The sequence below is a fragment of the Somniosus microcephalus genome, chromosome 9 (assembly GCF_052327205.1).
Source record: "Somniosus microcephalus isolate GS21.2 chromosome 9, FLI_Smic_1.0, whole genome shotgun sequence".
Taxonomy (NCBI): Eukaryota; Metazoa; Chordata; class Chondrichthyes; order Squaliformes; family Somniosidae; genus Somniosus; species Somniosus microcephalus.
The window spans coordinates 206,346,247-206,365,834 of record NC_140995.1 but is presented as its reverse complement, the minus strand read 5'-3'; the positions used below and the strand labels follow the sequence as shown (position 1 = coordinate 206,365,834).

The 19,588-nt window shown below is 44.8% G+C and overlaps 1 protein-coding gene across 1 annotated transcript in view; it reads left to right on the top strand.

The window, feature by feature from the left end:
• The first annotated feature begins 332 nt into the window (after positions 1 to 332).
• The window catches only part of LOC147112975 (D-aspartate oxidase-like), a 109,330-nt gene continuing 90,074 nt past the window's right edge, over positions 333 to 19,588 (top strand). Inside the window, exon 1 of the mRNA XM_085997807.1 lies at positions 333 to 420. The gene's annotated coding sequence lies outside the window, so the exon portion shown is untranslated. The remainder of the gene's footprint in view (positions 421 to 19,588) is intronic.

The window sequence follows — 19,588 nt, the reverse complement described above, 5'->3', positions numbered from 1 at the left end:
TTTCTCCCCTGCATGCCCCAAAAAGTCAATTCATTAAAGCTTTTGTGCCATTTTAAAATGCCTGAAAAGACTAGAAAGGGCCATTTTTTTAACACTCAAAGTTGGGAATCTATCAAAAGCAATGATTATCAACACTCTTGGATGCTGAAATCTTTTACCATGTTTTATTATGTCAAGAAGCAATGATGGTTAAGATTGTACTTTTAATCGTGTAATCTTCGATCCAAAGGTTGTCCTTCAAATGCAGGAGGAGCAGGAGGCACTTGCATGCTCAACACCTTTCAGCAAATCACATTTTTACATCTTAGCATGAGAGTCTGGTAAATGATATACATATCATAGGAAAAGCCAGCAGGAAGAAGTGTCGAGAAGGGAATGAACTGAACAGGGCTGAAGACAGCAGTCTTTGAAATCTACAAGGTAAGGAACGAAAAATCCTGGAATACTGCAGGTTAACCGCATATTCATTGTTTTCTGCAATTTGGGACAATTTGATTGGGAAAACTGCAATACTGAATTTGATCTTTACTATATTTTTGTGATGTGGCAAATTTTGTTCTTAATTCTTATTTAATTATGGAAGAACTGTAAAGCAATGATTCGTAAACTTTTTCCTGGCTCCTCTAGTGACACTGCACAGCTGAACCGTACAGACTAGGAAGGTCCTAAATTCCAACCCAGTCTCTGTTGAATTAACTGATCTCAAGTAGGGCAGAGGTAGGGGAACTCCAGTAGGTCTTTGTTCCCCTTAGAAAGGATGGGGAAAATTAGTTACGAGTTCACCCTTCTGATTGCCATGGGCAGCTATGCCTTCAGCCGCCTAGGTCCTAAGCTCTCTCTAAACCTCTCCACCTCTCTCTCCTTTAAGATACTTCTTAAAACCTACCTCTTTGGCCAAGCTTTTGCTCACCTGTCCTAATGTCTCATGTGGCTCGGTGTCAAATTTTATTTCATAACGCTCCCATGAAGCGTTTTGAGACTTTTTACTACGTTAAAGGTGCTTTCTCAATGCAAGTTGTTGTTGTTGCTGCTGGATGTACGAGGACCTCGGGTGAGGACAGACTCAACTGCGATGGTATTTGTGGTTGGATAGCCTGCTGCCACTCACTGTCTAGGCTCTGACAGGAAAAATGACCAATTTTGGCCAAGTTCTGGGAGGTCAACCACACAGGTCGGACCAACCCCCAACAAGGAGTCAACGGGGATGAAATTGTTTTTTAGTGAAAGTGCGAAATAGGTGATTGCAAATTGGCAGCCCGTAATACGCCGCACCCAATTGTCATTTCCATTGAAGTCAGTGGAAGGCAGAGCAGTAAGAACAGGAGAGGGTCACAGCAGGCAGCAAGCCCAGGGATGGCAAATGAAAGATAAGTCACTTTTAAAGGTTAAAATTAAAAAGGGTAAGCAACTCAAAAGTTACATAACTATAAAGTTAAACTGACCTGCAGGTGGCCCACAGAATAAAAACATACAGAATTAGTAAAACTTTGCCTTAGTGCCAATAAAAACCCTGAGAGACAGAGCTTGGAGGAGCAGCAGCACCCCCTGTGGTTGGGAGGAATGAACAATAAGTATAATAAGTATAAATGGCAAATGCTCACGATGCGGTCTCCTCTACATTGGGGAGACCAAACGCAGATTGGGTGACCGCTTTGTGGAACACCTCCGTTCAGTCCGTAAGGGTGACCCTGAGCTTCCGGTCGCCTGTCACTTTAATTCACCGCTTCACTCCCACTCTGATCTCTCTGTCCTTGGCCTATTACATTGTTCCAATGTAGCTCAACATAAGCTCGAGGAACAGCACCTCATCTTTTGATTAGGCACTTTACAGCCTTCTGGCCTCAACATTGAGCTCAACAATTTCAAACTATAACCCCTGCCCCCATTTTTCATGCTGTATGATTTTGCCATTCCCATTTGCAACATTTTATCTTTCCTGCCTCTTACAAAAGCACAGTATGTTCCTTCAATTCCTTCCTCCCCTCCTGTCTCTGCACCTGCTTAATATCAGTTACATCTCCAGCTTTTTCCAGTTCTGATGAAGGGTCCCAGACCTGAAGCGTTAACTCTGTCTCTCTCTCCATGGATGCTGCCTGGCCTGCTGAGTATTTCCAGCATTTTCTGTTGTTATTTCAGATTTCCAGCATCTGCAGTATTTTGCTATGATATTAATGGCAAATGTATATGTCTTGCAGTTAAAAAGGGAAATACTGGAAATTCAAAATAAAAACAGAAAATGCTGAAACCGCAGAGCGGGTTAGTCGGCATCTGTAAAGAGAAAAGACAAGTCACCTTATCTGAGGAAGGATGTTCTTGCCATGGAGGGAGTGCAGCGAAGATTCACCAGGCTGATACCTGGGATGGCAGGAATGACATATGAGGAGAGATTGTGTCGATTGGGCTTATACTCACTGGAGTTTAGAAGATTGAGAGGGGATCTCATCAAAACCTATAAAATTCTGTCAGGCCTGGACAGACTAGATGCAGGAAGGATGTTTCTGATGGCCGGCGAGTCCAGAGCCAGGGGTCATAGTCTAAGGATAAGGGGTAAGCCATTTAGGACTGAAATGAGGAGGAATTTCTTCACCCAGAGAGTGGTGAACCTGTGGAATTCTCTGCCACAGAGGGCTGTGGAGGCCAGTTCATTAAATATATTCAAGAAAGAGTTGGATATATTTCTTAAGGCTAAAGGGATCAAGGGATATGGGGAGAAGACAGGGACAGGGTACTGAATTTGGATGATCAGCCATGATCTCATTGAATGGCAGAGCAGGCTCGAAGGGCCGAATGGCCTACTCCTGCTCCTATCTTCTATGTTTCTATGTTGGGGTAGATTGCTTCCCCCCCGGAGCGGTATTGAGGCAGCCGCGAGGCAGTGAGGCAGTCTGGGCTGCCCGCTGCGTGGCCATTAGACCCAGCCGATTTTCATTGGCCGGGCCTCATTTGAATGGCATTGGTGGGCTGGCCAGGCTTTGGTAATGCCGATGGGCAGCCCACCCAATTGGGAGGCGGTATTTCCGCCTCGGTCCTCCAATAGAGAAAGGGTGCACGTGCCTCTTAAAGGGAGGTGTGCAGTCAGTCTCAGAGAAAAGTGTGAACTGCGGGAGTTGAGGCGGTTTCTGAGCACTTGTTGTTATTCTGCTGTTTAATTCTGCTATTTGAGTCTTAGCTGTTTATTCTGTGATGCTCAGAAGTGTCAGTTCTGCTGTTTCTCCACTTGCTCGCGGCATCTGCTGAATGGCGAGGTCAAGAGTTCTGCGCTTCAGTGACGTGGCGGTAGGGGTACTTGTGGAGCCAACACGGAAGAGGAGGCATTTCCTTTGGGAAGAGGTTCTCAGAGTGGTTTTCGACACTCGGATCCGACGCCATCTTGGCCATGCTTTCAGACTGTACTGGGAGACACAGAAGCAGGACTGAATAAAATGGTTCTCCTCAACAACTGCTTGTGAGACTCGTAATTACGTTACATGGTACCAGGATTTATAGAACTCACGATAAGGACATACTACAACAATGGAAGGAATTAAACCTCCGGCTAATCTGCAACTAGATGGAAATGTGGATGAAAATTGGCGTGTCTTCAAGCAACGCTTTCTTCTCTACCTCACAGCGATTGATGCTTCGACTAGCTCTGGAACACGTAAAGTAGCTTTGTTGCTAACAGTGGCTGGCTCGTAGGCAATCGAACTGTTTAATACATTTACGTTTGCAGCCGAAGATGATAAAAATGATCTGGACAAGGTGATAGAATGGTTCGACGAATATTGCACTCCAAAAAAGAATGAAACATATGAGAGATTCGTGTTTCGCTCCCGCGTGCAAAAGCAAGGAGAATCCTTTGATTTTTTTTGACGGACTTGAAAATAAAAGCACAAACATGCAACTTTAAGGACCTGAAGGAATCGATGATATGCGATCAAGTCGTTTTTGGAATACTCGACAAGAAGGTGAGGGAGAGAATGCTTAGAGATAATGACCTTAATTTGGATGCAACAGTGAAAATTTGTCATGCTAGTGAACTCTCAGCCATGCACACGAAAACGTTCAAAGGGAGCAGCATAGCAGAAGAGAGCGCCCTGGGGCTAAAAAACCTGCCAGTGGATGTGATACACAAAAGGGACACAAGAGGGCCCACGGAGTTCAAGACGAATACGCCTTACGAATGCAGACGGTGCGGTTATAAACACGTGGCCAGACAGCATCCTGCTTATGGGAAGAACTGCACAAAATGTAAAGGCAGGAATCACTTTGCCAAGATGTGTTTTTTAGAAGAGAAAACTGAAGGTAAAAAGACAGTGCATGCTATGGCGACTGAAGAGACAGGAGCGGAGACTTTGTTTGTTGGAATAGTGCAAAATGAGTCAAAACAGGGCAACAATGCTAATGAAGTGCACTCTGTAGGACCACAGACTGATGTTTGGATAGCTCCCTTGCTGGTAAATGGCACCATTGTTCCCTTTAAGCTAGATACAGGTGCTAAGGCAAACCTCATAAGTTGGAGTGATGCACGGAATCTCAAAGTGCGACCTAAAATACTGAACAAGACAGTGTCTTTGAAGGCATACAATGGACAAAGCATTGAAACAAAAGGAACGTGTAGGCTAAATGTTAAGGTAAAAAATCACATTCACCCTCTGACCTTTGTTATAGTGCCTGAAGGACATGAGTCACTGTTGGGGGACAAGGCCTGTGTGGATTTGGGTTTGGTAAAATGAATCTATACTATCAATGAACAGAACTGTGTGCAGAGTGCCCCCCAAGATACTACAAATCTGACTCATGAGACTATAGCACACAAATATGCAGATGTCTTTCAGGGTTTCGGAGCACTGCCCTTTACATACTCCATCAAACTGAGAGAGAATGCACAACCTGTGATTCACGCACCCAGGAGAGTTCCAGTGACTCTCTGTGAAAAACTGAGGAAAGAGACTGCATGGAGGGACTAGCTGTCATAAAGAAGATTGAGGAACCGACTGACTGGGTAAATTCCATGGTCTGCGTCAATTCAAAGAAAACTGATAAATTGCGTGTCTGCATGGATCCCAAGGACCTTAACGCCAATATCAAAAGAGAGCACTATCAAATTCCAAAGAGAGAGGAAATAGTCAGCGAAATGACAGAAGCGAAAGTCTTCTCCAAAATGGACGCCTCACATGGTTTCTGGCAGTTGAAACTTGACGAAGAAAGTGCTAAGCTGTGCACTTTTAACACCCCGTTTGGTCGATACTCCTACCAACGTCTGCCCTTTGGTATTAGCTCTGCCCCAGAATCTTTCACAGAGCAATGGAGCAAATCATCGAGGGCCTGGAGGGAGTGCGGGTGTACGTGGATGATCTGGTAGTATGGGGCTCCACTCAGGGGGAGCACGACACCAGACTGGAGAAAACACTTCAGAGAATACAGCAGTATGGACTCAAACTAAATAAAGACAAATGTCAGTTCGGTGTCAATGAAATCACATTCCTCGGAGACAAGATCTCTGCAGAGGGGGTTCAGCCAGACAAGTCAAAGGTAAAAGCTATACATGACATGGAGAAACCAAAGGACAGCGGGGGTTTGATTGACAGCTGATGTCATATCCGAGGGTGGGATCTGACGCCATCTTGGCCATGCTTTCAGACTGTACTGGGAGACACAGAAGCAGGACTGAATAAAATGGTTCTCCTCAACAACTGCTTGTGAGACTCGTAATTACGTTACTAAGATAACATTACAGGAAGAGGAGGCATGTCCTTTGGGAAGAGGTTCTCAGAGTGGTTTTCGACACTCCCCTGCTGCTTGTGCCCTACCCACAGGCATCAACAGCAGCCTGGGGTTCACCTTCGCACAACTGCAAGGCCTTTCACTCTTCTGCTAACTCCTTCCACCCTTTTCTCACGTCTTTTGCACAACTGCACCTTCCCCATCTTTCTACAAACTTGCTGGCTTCTCCCTCTTGGCATGCTCTCCAGATGAAGAAGCCTCACATGGTTGAACAGCTGGTTACGACAAAATAAAAATACTGACTTTCTGCGACTCATTCTGCAAAAGAAAGTGGCACACAGCAAGAGAGAGAGAGAGAGAGAGGACCCGAACCAGCGGTGCAGCCGTGCACTCCCTAAGTCAGATGGAAGAGGAAGCCACCTAGTTAGTGGGCAAGGGATCCACACGGAGCATTGTTGACAATGAGGCTGGCACAAGCCCACAGCAGGGTGTCGTCTTTAACACTACTATATCACTCTTCTCTAACTATATTGAACGTAGACTGTGTGGCACCTTGGTGCTGTGCAACACTAAAAGTCCTCAACTGCTATGTTAATTGTCACCTCCGCGGTAACACTTGCCTCTTCTCCAGGTTCTCCTTCTCTATTGGAGCAGGAAGCTGAAGATTTGGAGGCTGGGAATCCTCCCGAAGAAGCTATGTCACTCGCTCAAATCTTCTTTGGGCACCATCTCAGAGTTCGGGGCCCTAGTTGGGACAGAGTGTCAGGCAGAGGCACAGGATGAATCGCACATAACACTCGTGAGAAGGAGCAGGAGGCGGTGGAAAGGGAGGTCCAGGACATGGCTTTCTGGAGTTAAAGCCCAGGTCCTAACTGTGCTACAGAGGGCAGAGATGCAGATCTCAGAGGTCCAGCCTACAGGAGGAGACTCCTTGACATGCATCAGGAGTTGTTGGAAGTATTGGACAGCCTGCTTAGGAGTTGCCGCACCATGTCCGAGGGTATGGAGGAGTTCCATTCCAGCATGTGTGGCATTCTGGCCACTGGCATGAGCAGTCTGCAGTCTACCATGGAGCGTGTGGTCACCTCTGCGAACAGGACTCTGTGTCACCAGCTCTGGCAGCTTTGATGGAAGCTCAGACTGGTGCCGTACAGGCTCTGGGCTCCTCCGTATCCGCCGGCTTTACAATGCTGGTGGAACACAATGATACGGGCTTCCAGAGTGTCACCAATCTCCCATAGATCAGTAGAAGTGAGGTCCTGCAGGCCCGTGGTAGTGGTTCAATGGGAGTGGGACCTGTTGCCCTCTCAAAGGATGACGGCACACCAGCTCCCCGCCACCCCCTTAACCAGTCTCCGCAATGGTGCGTGGGAAGCAGCTGGACCAGCCGAGTTGCCGCAGTCTCCAGCTGGCCCTTCAAGGCCCCGAGTTGCTAGAGGTCACCGATCATGAGCATCTCAAGGGGCCTCATTTGAGCACTGGCAGACTTCCGCCACCCCTGCTGGGGGAGTGCCTTGTACAAGCAGTAGAATAGGTAAGAGAACACTTAACAAGAGCAGGATGGTGGGGGTGAGGGAGGGTAACAGCAGGGTGTAATTGTTTTGTTATGCCACTGCGTGAAGGCATTAAAAGTGATATTAGCTGAATGGTGCAAGTTTGCCTGTTGCAAGGATTCTAATGAGATATTCATCCATCAATAGTGGACAGCGTCTACTGAAATGATGGTCAGAGTTTGCCAGCAGTTTCTTGCAATGTGGAGGGTTGCCTGGATTGGTGTTGAAGAACTGTTAATGCAGGGGTTTGTTCTGAATTTTATTTTTATTAGTTTATCAGCTGCTGCCTAACAGATTTATCACAGCACCTGAAATGGTGCTTGAGCACTCCAATTGCTCGCTCGATGACTGCACTGGTCATCCCCTGGTTCTTATTGTAGCATCTTTCAGATGGAGTTCGTGGGTGGCCGGAAGGGTGTCATCAGCCAAGGCGACAGTGGATAGCCCTTGTACCCTAGTAGCCACCCTTAGACCTGATGCTCTTCCTCTGAAACATCTGAGATGTTGGTGTGATGCTGTATGAATGCACCACGGCTGCTCCCAGGGTACCTTGCATGCACCTGCATGATTCTTAGACGATGATCATTCACCAGGTGGACATTGAGAGAGTGGAACACATTTTTTATTAATGAAAGGCCCTGGCTCATGTGGCAATGCCTTAAGCACCACATCAATGCAGTCCACAGCAGGCTGGGCTTGTGGGAACCGGGAAACTGCGGCAAATCCCACTGCTCTGTCCTGTTGATTTGCGGCCTCCAAGAGGAAGTTGCTGCACTGATTTGCCTTCTCAAACAGAACAATTGTCACCTGCTCTCTGCAGCCATGTGCTGCCGCCTACCTAACATGTGCCACGTCCACCGCTGCAGCCCGAAAAACCCTGATGCATAAAAATTGAGGGCAGCGGTCACTTTGTGGCCGCTACTGGCAGAGAATGACCAGGAGCTAGAGAAATGGAGCAGCTTCTGCCACCAGGAGGCTGCGCAGGTCTGCAACCGTCTGGTAGGAGAGTTTACAACATCCTTACACATTGCTCCCCCGTGAGCTCCATGAAACGAATTCAGGGTCTATAGACCCTATGTGGAGTGTAGGGGTCATCTGAGTGTAACCCCCATCACACGTGGTGCTCTGACAAGACCCGCTGCAGCTCCAGCACGCTCCTCTTGCTACTCCTGCACGCTGCTGCTCACACAATACAATAATACAATACAAATCGCTTTATTGGCATGATAAGGTACATCTTATGTTGCCAAAGCATCAAAATACATTTATGGTTGAACACATAAACGCGGTTCCATTCATACAGTGTATAAACAGGTATATCCCTGAGTTTATAAATATACATTCGCCTTGTTTATATATACTCTTGTCTTAGTTTACTGGTTGTCCCTCTGTTCATGGCAAGCTGTAACATAGTGTGCCGCCAGTGTTACACAGCTTCTCTCCTCCCCCAGTAGGAATGGGAGTTTTTGGTTGTCAGTCAGATTTCTGAATTCAGGGCATATTTGTGAGAATTTTTGGTAGAAATTCTCTCTGATGCCCTGATATTTTCCACAGGCTGTGAGGAAGTGCATCTCTGTCTCAACTACTCCCTGACTGCAGTGAGAGCATATCCTGTCTTCTCTTGGCAGCCTGGTCTGCCTGTGTCTGCCTTTTTCGATCGCTAGGCTATGTTCGCTAAGTCTGTACCTTGTCAAGGTTCTTCTCAGTTTGTTATCCTTTACCATGGTCAGGTAATCAGCTATGTTGTATTGTCTGTTTAGGGCCAAGTAGCAATTGAGTTTGCTTTGGGTTTTTGTTGTTTCTGCCCAATACAACATCCTTACACATTGCTCCCCCGTGAGCTCCATGAAACGAATTCAGGGTCTATAGACCCTATGTGGAGTGTAGGGGTCATCTGAGTGTAACCCCCATCACACGTGGTGCTCTGACAAGACCCGCTGCAGCTCCAGCACGCTCCTCTTGCTACTCCTGCACGCTGCTGCTCACACAAACTCAGCACATAGGGAGGGTACGTCAAACATCATAACCTGTCTTTTGTCTTTACAAATGCTAAAAAAGATGTGCACTTTTGTGACGCCTTTCGCGACCTCAGGACATCCCAAAGCGCTTTACAGCCAATGAAGTGGGTACGGTAGCATAGTGGTTATGTTACTGGACTGGTAATCCAGAGGCCTGGATTAATGATCCATGAAACGAGAGTTCAAATCCCACCATGGCAGCTGGTGAATTTAAATGCAGTTAATTAAATTAAAAAATCTGGAATTAAAAACTCGTATCAGTAATGGTGACCATGAAACTACTAGATTGTTGTAAAAACCCATGAGTTCACTAATGTCCTTTAGGGTGATGTAAGCCCCCAAAGTGTGGACTGAGTGATATACACAGTCGACAACACTGGCTTGTTGTAAGAAAGACAGACCCAATAATTGAAGTAAAAACGGTTTATTCAGGCCTGGGGAGCTATGGCTCTTGCGTCCCAACACAAGGCTCCAACTCCACCGAATCTCTTGAGGTTCTCACAGTTATACAAAACTTAAGGCCCTGCCCTAAAGGCGGGGATAAGCTTATTAACATATACAGAATTATAGTTAAATTGTAATTATAAAACCATGACATTCCATTCTTCCAGTCGCTTACAAATCTCACATTTCGTTATCAGTTGGTCTTGTTACTTTCTCATGACCCAGGCCTCAATTTTATTACTTTACGATCGTCCATTTGCTGTTGTCAGATGGCTTGGTCTTTCTAAGTATTTCTCTAAGATAGTAGATCTTTCCAAAGCGGGCAATCCGCAGACTTTCTGTCTCTCTCTTAAATTATTTCTACAGAGCAAAAACACTTTAGTTAGTTAAAAGAATAGAACCCTATTGAGCTTCACACTTAACAAACCCTTAAGTGCAAAGGTGTCGACTCGCGTGGCCGAACCCATATATCTCTCCCTCTTTCTAAGGGGTTGTTTTGACAGTTTTAATCTCTCAGCAGTTACCCCGTAGTCCTGTTTAAACCTTATCTGGGTTTATACAACTTTTACAGACTTCTATTGTTCAACTCGGAGCACGAATTAACCTATTCCCTCCATTTTGTATATTGGTGTTACAGATGAATCCTGGTTTGTTTTTCCTTATTAAATCCAATTTTTAATATCTTACTTCAGTCCCCCCTTTTGACCTTTGGACAATTGCTCCAAACAGGTCAACGTGTATTTCCACTTCCTGGTGTCTGCCAGAGCGTGCACTCCCTGGCCTTCTACCAGTTTAGGTTATACATGTATATATATATCTTATCAATTTGGAGGCCGACTTCCCCCTCTGTGGTATGGTGGTCTTTCCTTTATGGTGGGCTTTCCTTTAGGGTGGTCTTTCCTTTATGCACTCCTTCTGGTGTAACCATTCCCGGGGCCCCTTAGACCCTGCACTAATGGTTGAGGCTTTTCTGCTCAAGCCGGTCCCTCATTCCCACGTGGGGTGTGTGACGTGCCAATTCGAGACTGTCATCACACACCAGTCCTCATTCACCACCCTCCTTCTGCCACCCTCCTTCTGCCACCTCCATCTTACGGTTGGCCGGCCCGGTCATTAATTACCATGCCCAATTAATCCCACATAATTTCAGTCGCTTCCCATCGCGTCTTACACCATTTGCCTTGGAGAGGCAGGGGAGTTGTCCATTCTTAACATCGCTACCTGCCCCTCCTCAGGCTCTACTTCCTTTACCGCACCAATTTCGGCCTTACTCATTCTGGCACAAAGGCACTGGAGAAATAAAAATACACAATATATCAGAATAACAATCAAGAGGAATATCATTATGCCTTGTACCACCGAGGCGCCCACAGTCCCCGACCATCCTGGTCCCCAATTATCAAAATATGAGGAAGTGGGTGAGTTTCCTCTAATGTTGCACTAATGTCTTTTTGTTGTTTCTTTAAGCCTTCTTCTATTTTATGATAGTACTTTAAAATTTCCTTTGTTTCCTGCTGTAACTTCTGCCAAGCTTCCTCTAACTTAGGAATTGTCTTGGGCTCTGGTATGACATAAGTTTCAACCCTTTTTAGTAAGTCTCATATTATCAAATGACCAGGTTTTCCTATCTGTATAAGTATCTTTCGACCAATACAACGGTTTGGTTGGGGAATGGTATAAGCCATATCTTGATATTCATATTTCTGTTCAATTGTGGTGACACAACAGGTCCCATTGTTCCTTGATGCTACCCAGGTCCAGTGTATCCCCTTGGGTGAACCTCGAGGGTGCAATTGGTAATTTTCGTAAATCCGTACTCGGATGTGTCTCCCTCGGTGGGGGGGTGTGTGCACACCCATGTCCTTCCCTTGTGGTGGCACCCGTCCACTACCACCCCCCTTTAGGTTTTATTCTTCTGTTTATTATCTTCATCCCTTTCCCAAAGCGCCTTGGTAGGGACATCATGACATTTAACCCACTTTCCCTTTGTACTTCTCCTATATTAATCACGTCGTATCGGAGTTGTCCCCCTTCTGGGAATTGTGGGATGGCCAGTACAAAGCCAATCATCTTAGTCCATGGGGTCAGACAATCACCTGCCCGGTGTACTTGTCCCATTTTACATTCCTTACATAGGCTTTTATTTGTGTCAATCCAAGGTTCCAGATCCTTATTAGTAATCCAATCAGGGATCTGTCCATTATTTATTTGCCTCATATTATGCTGAGCATTCGACAATAGCCATGAGCCCTACGTGGCACATATTAGTTCCTTATCGGTTTGGCGAGAAGCATTATTAAGTCTATTAATAATTGTATTGATTGTTTCTGCATGGGGGGCTACTATCTCTTCCACCCCCGACAATTGCATTATTGTTTGGTTTCCCTGCCAGTGTCAATTGCTGGCTATTTCCAGTAGCTTGTTTTAGTAACTTCTCTATTTTTGCTTGTAATTCTTCTACTCCTTCGTTTACTCCTTCTATGTCCAAGCTATTAACTGTTGCTAACCCGGCCGCATACCCTGCTCCGGTCGTTTCCAATACTCCCCGTTTCTTACATCTTTGTAAGATAGATTTTTTCCTCCTGTGGATCCTCTAAGTGTTTTACCCACAGGGAGTTCCAGGTTTGTTTTGTATCTCAAAAGTACTCATATTAATGGCAAGCTTAGTAACTCTATGTGCTACACTAAAATACACCTCATCCTGTGTTCTCCTTATTACTAATCCCCCTTGATAATGGCAATACTTATATTTATCCCTAGAATCAAGGCGAGGATGCTCCATCTCATTCCGGACGTCCAATGTTCCTGTAATTACAAAAAGGGGGCTGGTCGTCACCAGCCAGTTAGAATTATTCTGCTCTTATACATTTTATCAGTTCAAAATGCTGTACATCTGGTTCATTTCTTGTTCTGTGGCTCTGTCCCCAGACATACCTGAAGATGCAAACTATGGCATATAATATTATCATCATACACAGCCCTATCATTGATATATGTAGTAACTCCCCTTCCCATTCTTTATATCTTCTAGTATACTCCTCACTCTGTCAAAAAGGGCACCATCTCTGGTTTACTCATTGTCTTTCTTATATATTTTTAACTGAGTCCAGTGTTTCCACCTTCCTTTACCCGTTCCAGACCCATCTACATGAGCACATGTGTCATTATTCATTAATACTTCATAAGGTCCTGACCATCTGGGTGCTAGCCCTGGTTTGGCTGGTATTATTTCTGTTATCACTTTGCTATCTATTGCTAAGACCTCCTTCTGGTCGTCCCGTGTATCCTGTTCTCGATCCCGTATAATCTGTTGGTCTTTGGCCTCATGTCTCTAACTATCTGTCCAGATTTATCTTTGGGTAACAGGACAGCTTCCCAAGCAGCCTCCCTGCCGTTTGAGACGGTGCTGCAATTAGTTTATAAGATAACTTCCATTTATCAAATCCTAATTTTCCTTCTATCACTGTGGGGAAATATTAACTCAACATTAAGAAATTTACATTTAATAATGTCCAATATCTTTAAATTCTGTTCAGTAATACTGAAGTTGTTACTTGGTGAACTCAAACAGCTGTCAGTGGAAAGGGTTAACTCCTTCGCAGGCTTTTGAAGGTGGAGCTAAACATTATTGCGTCACTCCACGCAACCCAAAAAAACATCCCTGACTGAAAGACAGTTGTGGTTTCACACTTTGATTCAACATGAACATTTGGGCTTCATTGGTCAGATTCCCTCTCTCAGTTGATCGTTTAGCTGCCCATCCTCTTGTGTGCTTTAATTTATTATTACGGACTCTTTGGGTAGGAGAGAGGTTCCTACTAATTCTTTGATTATATTCTTGTCTCTGGTGTCATATATCCCTGCCTACTCCCGCTATCATGTAATCAGACACCACCCCAAAGGCATTCCGACTATCTATATAGGTTTACACATTTTCCTTTGGCTACCCCCCTTTGATCAAATCCTGTATAGGCTGGGCCATTTCTACTTTGTTTCCCGGGCCTGCCTGTTTGTTTGACTTATAATCTGGGGGCCAGTACACTTCATTCGCTTTAGGGTCGACTAAAGCTCCTACTTCTCGCAGTATATCTATCCCTAGGATTGTTCCTTCGGTGTTCTCGCATACCCACAACTGTGTAGGTATTATTATTATAGCCAATTTCTAGTAAGACTGTTTCGCTCTTATAAGCCCTGATTCTTCGTCCACCGATTCCTGCTATACTAACTGAAAGTTTCGTTTGGGGCAAGGGTAAGTCTGTCAATGAGATTGTGGCTCCTGTGTCTATTAACATTTTGCACTGTCGGCCCCCTACCAATGCATCAACAAACATCCTCGGATCCCCCTCCCCTCTCTGGCGCGGTCCCTTCCTGCTGCCATCCCTAGAAGCTTGCGAGCAATCAAAGCACGCAGCCAGTCCTAATGCCCCTCCCATCTGTTTTCGGGCATTTGTCTCTTCCCTTGTGTCACTATGTATCCTAGGTCGACTACTTCATCCTTCCCTACCTATACCTTTCTAAGGTTTAACTCTAGTCCCGCCTTCTATAAGGCTTCCAGTACCATAGTCAATTAAATATTGTAAAGGGACCTGCCACTATCAGATATTCTTGCGGAGTGGAGTTATCTTATTCAATTCGGACTACACCAATTTACATCAACCAGAATTTCACTGTGGCCACAATGAAAGTCTGGTTTTAATAGGTTAATTTACCTCATAACTTCAAGGTTAGATCTTAGACTGAAACTTAATCTTTCATTAAACAAACTTTTTGTTGCTCTTCTCAGTTTTTACACTTCAGCTTAACTCAAATTGTAATAGGTTTTTTTCATTCTGAGGGCACAATCTTATTTGCACATTCTTAAACTTCCAAAATCCCCGACAAGACAAAGGGGTTAAATGCTTTTACTTTAACACAGAGAAGTGGGTGGAGCTACAACACACAGTAGACATTTCTTTTTCTTAACGGACAGATTTTCAGACAAAGGAATATTGAATCCTCTTAAACATTCCTAATCAGGAAAACATCCACACTCTCACATTTTTATACAAACTGTAATTTCAGCATATGTCTAAGGTTCCTTTCACTCAGCAAATCTCGTGTTTTACTTGTCTTGGTACAGATGCTAATAACTTCCATGTTGGTAAAGCTTTAAGTTTATCTTTTCCTTCCTTTTTAAATCTGTGACTCAACAGCTTTCCCTAGTTTCCAAATCCCTGTTTGTTTGTTTTTTTTTTGCTGGGGTTTCAAATTGGTTCGCCTGCAAATTAGATCTTTTTCCTTCTTTATCTCTCCCTTCTGTTTCAATTCCTTACATTATCTGTTGCCTCTTTATCTTTAGCTCCTCCCCACCAAGCCTTTGGCTCTCTGCACTGTTTCTTTTTATTTTCCAGGAGTCGGGTTATAGAATCCAGGTCCCTTGAGGATTCTTCTTCCACCCTCTTAGTCATAACTAACTGCTATGTTTCACGCGTAATTCACGATGTTGAGGAATTAGGTTTGTACGCTACGTTGTTCGCCCCTATAGCGTCACCTTCATTAGTTTCTTGCTTTCTATTAGTCACTTCGTTTCGTTAGACACACACCAACCCTTTAGTCCCGAGGTTTTGGTACTGTGGGGTCTGTAGCTCCCGGCGTCCTACTTGATCCTGGCCGTCACGTGGGACTACTGTCCTCTTAATTCAGGCTCAGGCTAGGTGCTGGGGACAGACCTCACCCTTGTCCGTTCTAACCTCTTTATGACCGTAGGGTTTTATCTCATTCACTCACCACGGTGCACCCATTCATTCAATTGTTGAGATTTCGCCGTCTCACGGATAAAGAGGATTTCCCGCCTCCCCGGGGTAGGGGTCTTTCCGCCCCTGTCGGTTCGCCTACACACGGCTAAATGAGGACTTCTCTGCCTCCCAGGGTTTTCCGCCCCGTCGGTTCGCCTACCTACGGCTAAATGAGGACTTCTCTGCCTCCCAGGGTTTTCCGCCCCGTCGGTTCGCCTACCTACGGCTAAATGAGGACTTCTCTGCCTCCCAGGGTTTTCCGCCCCGTCGGTTCGCCGCTATACGGCTTAGGGAACACCTTATCCCTATCTTTTTAACCGCCTTCAATTAAGGGTGTCTTTCTTTTTATAGTTCTTTTATACGTCGATTCTGACTCACCGTCTCGCCAGCGATTAACCCCTAATTTTACAGGTGGTAATTAAAACATACTCACCCGTCTTAGGTTAACGCTGTCCGAGAGTCTGGTTCAGAACGCGAATCCCATCCTCGTCGCCAATTGATGTAAGCCCCCAAAGTGTGGACTGAGTGATATACACAGTCGACAACACTGGCTTGTTGTAAGAAAGACAGACCCAATAATTGAAGTAAAAACGGTTTATTCAGGCCTGGGGAGCTATGGCTCTTGCGTCCCAACACAAGGCTCCAACTCCACCGAATCTCTTGAGGTTCTCACAGTTATACAAAACTTAAGGCCCTGCCCTAAAGGCGGGGATAAGCTTATTAACATATACAGAATTATAGTTAAATTGTAATTATAAAACCATGACATTCCATTCTTCCAGTCGCTTACAAATCTCACATTTCGTTATCAGTTGGTCTTGTTACTTTCTCATGACCCAGGCCTCAATTTTATTACTTTACGATCGTCCATTTGCTGTTGTCAGATGGCTTGGTCTTTCTAAGTATTTCTCTAAGATAGTAGATCTTTCCAAAGCGGGCAATCCGCAGACTTTCTGTCTCTCTCTTAAATTATTTCTACAGAGCAAAAACACTTTAGTTAGTTAAAAGAATAGAACCCTATTGAGCTTCACACTTAACAAACCCTTAAGTGCAAAGGTGTCGACTCGCGTGGCCGAACCCATATATCTCTCCCTCTTTCTAAGGGGTTGTTTTGACAGTTTTAATCTCTCAGCAGTTACCCCGTAGTCCTGTTTAAACCTTATCTGGGTTTATACAACTTTTACAGACTTCTATTGTTCAACTCGGAGCACGAATTAACCTATTCCCTCCATTTTGTATATTGGTGTTACAGATGAATCCTGGTTTGTTTTTCCTTATTAAATCCAATTTTTAATATCTTACTTCAAGGGAAAGAAATCTGCCATTTGAACCCGGTCTGGCCTATATGTGACTCCAAACCCACAGCAATGTGGTTGATTCTTAACTGCCCTCTGTGGTTCACGAAGGTGGCTCTCGCCACCACCTTCTCAAGGGCAATTAGGGATGGGCAATAAATGTCAGCCTTGCCAGTGACGCCCACATCCCATGAACGAATTTTTAAAAAAGTACTTTTGAAGCGTAGTCACTGTTGTAATGTAGGAAACGCGCCAGCCAACTTCCGCACAGCAAGGTCCCACAAATGATAATGACCAGATAATCTGATTTAGTGATGTTGGTAGGGGATAAATATTGGCCAGGACACCGGGGAGAGCTCCCCCGCTCTTCTTTGAAATAGTGCCACGGGATCTTTTACATCCACCTGAGAGGGCAGACGGGGCCTCAGTTTAACGTCTCATCTGAAAGACGGCACCTTTCACAGCGCAGCACTCCCTCAGCACTGCACTGGAGTGTCAGCCTAGATTATGTGCTCAAGTCCCTGGAGTGGCACCTGACTGACTGACCTACTGTGGACTTCCAGTGTTTTCTGATTGCATTTCTGTTAAAAATAACACCCAGGCCTTACCTTCATAAATGACAACTAGGTGTGATCTAGTCACGATACAGGAATAAAGAATGGCAAACAGTGTGCACTGGACACAAAGGGGGTGAATTTCTGTAGATTTCTCCCCAATTCCCTCCATAACGTCAGCAGAGGATCAACAGAAACCCTGAGAAATGGTGTAAACGGCAGCTTATGCCGTTTGTCCGTGGTTTTTGGCGATCCTCAACCAAGGTTTCGGCAGGGCTTTTGGGAAACCCCCGCGGATATTCCAGGCGGATATTTTTAATTTGTTACAGACAGATAGATTGACTTTGTAGTGGCTAACTAACTAAGAAGGGGGAAGGTTTGGAACATTTTCAGAACGCCAAACAATTGAAAATTACTTTCAGTCTTTCTTGCTTAAAAGGCACGAGTACCAGAGCTCAGAGGGTTGAGCGCAGTTTAACAGGTCTATAGACAAAGTTTGAAAGAGGAAGTCGCTGTTAAAAATGTATGAACATCCTGAAAGTCACCTATTAGACCTGCGGCAGTAAATAGCTGCTGTTGGAATTTGAAAGCTCAAATTTGAAAATATTTATGCTCCTATTGTCCTGTTTTCTTAAAATTAGCTTATGTTGACTTGGCAATGCTGCCTACTGGCACAAAAACTGTGAAAAGTACACGCTGTAATTTTATTTGCTCAACTTAATGGTTGCTTTGTCCCAATTGATGTACAGTACTGTGAACTGGATTTAAGTTGTAGTGTAAAGTTTTTTTTCATAACCAAAGCTAGGTTTGTATCTGTAATGAAACGAACATTTTCTCTTATGAGTAACAGAGTTAGGGTCTCTTGTGGAATAAAACTTGTATCAAATTCTTATCATTGGGGTAAATTCAAGTCTGGGCATGAAAAAAGGAGCTAAATGATAGAATGGGCTGTCATGCCTGGATGGCATTCTCTCATTCCTAAGAACATAAGAAATAGGAGCAGGAATAGGCCACTTGGCCCCTCGAGCCTGCTCCGCCATTCTTGGCTGATCTTGGGCTCAAAGCCATTTCCCCGCCCGCTCCCCATAACCCTTCATTCCCTTATCTTGCAAAAATCTGTCCATCGCCACCTTAAATGTATTTAATGACCCAGCCTCCACGGCTCTCTGGGGCAGAGAATTCCACAGATTTACGACCCGAGAGGAGAAATTCCTCTTCAGCTCAGTTCTAAAAGGGCGACCCTTTATTCTGAAACTATGCCCCCGAGTTCTAGATTTCCCCATGAAGGAAAACATCCTCGCTGCATCTACCTTGTCGAGCCCCCTCAGTATCTTATATGTTTCAATAAGATCACCTCTCATTCTTCTAAATTCCAATGAGTATAGGCCCAACCTGCTCAGCCTTTCTTCACAAGTCAACCCCCTCATCTCTGGAATTAACCTCGTGAACCTTCTCTGAACTGCCTTCAATGCAAGTATATCCTTCCTTAAATAAGGAGACCAAAACTGTACACAGTACTCAAGGTGTGGTCTCACCAATACCCTGTACAGTTGTAGCAGGACTTCCCTGCTTTTATACTCCAACCCCTTTGAAATAAAGGCCATCATTCCATTTGCCTTTTTGATTACTTGCTGCACCTGCATGCTAACTTTTTGTGTTTCATGCGCAAGGACCCCCAGGTCCCTCTGAACTGTAGCATTTTGTAATCTCTCTCCATTTAAATAATAACTTGCTTTTTTATTTTTCCTGCCAAAGTGGATAACCTTGCAGTTTCCCCCATTATACTTTCTTATTATGAGCTAAGACAATGCTAAGCATATTGATTAGGCCTTCTGTTATAAAAGAAAGACTTCCATTACCTCAGGACGTCCCAAAGCACTTTGCAGCCAATGAAGTACTTTTGAAGTGTAGTCACTGTTGTAATGTAGGAAACATGGCAGCCAATTTGCACACAGCAAGGTCCCACAAACAGCAATGTGCTAATGACCAGATAATCTGTTTTTGTGATATTGATTGAGGGATAAATATTGGCCAGGACACCAGGGAGAACTCCCCTACTCTTCTTCAAAATGGTGCCATGGGATCTTTTTACGTCCACCTGAGAGAGCAGACGGGGCTTCGGTTTAACGTCTCATCTGAAAGATGGTACCTCCCTCAGTACTGCACGCCTCGATTAGGTGCTCAAATCTCTGGAGTGGGACTTGAACCCACAACCTTTTGACTCTTGAGGTGAGAGTGCTACCA